General features: G+C 31.5%; 2 non-coding genes across 2 annotated transcripts in view; both read left to right on the forward strand.

The window, feature by feature from the left end:
* The first annotated feature begins 678 nt into the window (after positions 1–678).
* TRNAC-GCA (transfer RNA cysteine (anticodon GCA)) lies at positions 679–750 on the forward strand. The gene has a single exon. It is a non-coding gene; the product is annotated as a tRNA-Cys (tRNA).
* Positions 751–2,439: 1,689 nt separating this feature from the next.
* The window catches only part of TRNAC-GCA (transfer RNA cysteine (anticodon GCA)), a 72-nt gene continuing 11 nt past the window's right edge, over positions 2,440–2,500 (forward strand). Inside the window, exon 1 of the tRNA in view lies at positions 2,440–2,500. This exon is cut by the window's right edge and continues 11 nt beyond it. This is a non-coding gene — a tRNA (tRNA-Cys).

The following is a 2,500-nucleotide window of genomic DNA, read 5'->3' on the forward strand; positions in this document are numbered from 1 at the left end:
AGAAGCCTTATTACAATAACAGTCTGAGTTCAATCCCTAATCCCACCAACAGTTCCAGAACCTCAATTTAATTTCTGTCCTTTGTATAGTAATATATTTAGAATAGAATAATATAACTGAACATGAAACATGTGTACTTTAATACTCACCCTCTTTGATAATTAAATAAGGAATTATTAAGCAATTACATTGCAGTATTCTGGAACTGTTGTTGTAATTGGGGGTTGATCTCAGACTGATTTTTCAACTAGGCCATTTGAATGTATGCATCAAACCTTAATTTTGAACATCTGAGCCCACAAGCCCAAAAATCAAAATGTCCTATTTTATTAGCAATAATATACTGTTGTCAGCTACTTTTTTAAGTAATTTATATAGGTTTGTTACTAAGAATTTGTATTTTCTTAGTTCTGTTTGGTCTCCCAAAATATAAAGTCACAATATGTACTAATGTCACTATAACTGACCAAATTGGAGCTTTAGATGATCAAAGTTCCCTTTTGAGCATGCTCACAGCTTACACCTATGTTAACTCTGCAATCAAGCCCAGATTAATAACTCCAAAGCATCACCATAAATATACATATTAATTTTTTATCCTATAAGACAACATATATAGTACAAACACCTATACTTTCAGACTGCAATGTGAATGTTTTTAAAATCTTGTACGCAATTGGGGGTATAGCTCAGTGGTAGAGCATTCAACTGCAGATCGAGAGGTCCCTGGTTCAAATCCAGGTGCCCCCTTTACCAAAATTTTAAAGTGTAAAGGTACTGATTCAATTTGCAGTTTATAGCTAGATTGAAACTTAAGTACGGGAAAAGCTAACACAAGTAAGAGCAAGAAAACAAAAAAAGTGAAACTTTAACATTATATACTTCCTGATAACACAGTTGGAGAGGTAAATTTCATTTTTTTTATAGAAATTTTTACAGAAATCTATAATTTAGAGAAGTCAAATATAAAGGACTTACCTAGTTTCTCTTATAAAAGTACTTTCTTTCAAAAAATGGTTAAAAATGAAGAAGTAGGAGAAGCCTTATTGCAATATCAGTCTGAGTTCAATCCCTAATCCCACCAACAGTTCCAGAACCTTGATTTAATTTCTGTCCTTTCTATAGTAATATATTTAGAATAGTATAATATAACTGAACATGAAACATGTGTACTTTAATACTCACCCTCATTGATAATTAAATAAGGAAAAACATCACTTAGATAGTGCTACTTTAACATTATAAACTTCCTGATAGCACAGTTAGAGTGGCAGATTTCATTTTTTTGATAGAGATTTTTACAGAAATCTATAATTTATAGAAGGCAAATATAAAGGACCTACCTAGTTTCTCTTAAAAAAGTACTTTCTTTCCCAAATGGTTAAACTGAAGAAGTAGGAGAAGCCTTATTACAATAACAGTCTGAGTTCAATCCCTAATCCCACCAACAGTTCCAGAACCTCGATTTAATTTCTGTCCTTTATATAGTAATATATTTAGAATAGTATAATATAACTGAACATGAAACATGTGTACTTTAATACTCACCCTCATTGATAATTAAATAAGGAAAAACATCACTTAAATAGTTATACTTTAACATTTAAACTTCCTGATAGCACAGTTAGAGTGGCAGATTTCATTTTTTTGATAGAGATTTTTACAGAAATCTATAATTTATAGAAGGCAAATATAAAGGACCTACCTAGTTTCTCTTAAAAAAGTACTTTCTTTCCCAAATGGTTAAACTGAAGAAGTAGGAGAAGCCTTATTACAATAGCAGTCTGAGTTCAATCCCTAATCCCACCAACAGTTCCAGAACCTCAATTTCATTTCTGTCCTTTCTATAGTAATATATTTAGTATAGAATAATATAACTGAACATGAAACATGTGTACTTTAATACTCACCCTCTTTGATAATTAAATAAGGAATTATTAAGCAATTACATTGCAGTATTCTGGAACTGTTGTTGTAATTGGGGGTTGATCTCAGACTGATTTTTCAACTAGGCCATTCGAATTTATGCATCAAACATTAATTTTGAACATCTGAGCCCACAAGCCCAAAAATCAAAATGTCCTATTTTATTAGCAATAATATACTGTTGTCAGCTACTTTTTTAAGTAATTTATATAGGTTTGTTACTAAGAATTTGTATTTTCTTAGTTCTGTTTGGTCTCCCAAAATATAAAGTCACAATATGTCCTGATGTCACTATAACTGACCAAATTGGAGCTTTAGATGATCAAAGTTCCCTTTTGAGCATGCTCACAGCTTACACCTATGTTAACTCTGCAATCAAGCCCAGATTAATAACTCCAAAGCATCACCATAAATATACATATTAATTTTTTATCCTATAAGACAACATATATAGTACAAACACCTATACTTTCAGACTGCAATGTGAATGTTTTTAAAATCTTGTACGCAATTGGGGGTATAACTCAGTGGTAGAGCATTCGACTGCAGATCGAGAGGTCCATGGTTCAAATCC

Source organism: Taudactylus pleione, unplaced genomic scaffold (assembly GCF_031769625.1).
Source record: "Taudactylus pleione unplaced genomic scaffold, aTauple2 ptg000021l, whole genome shotgun sequence".
Classification (NCBI taxonomy): domain Eukaryota; kingdom Metazoa; phylum Chordata; class Amphibia; order Anura; family Myobatrachidae; genus Taudactylus; species Taudactylus pleione.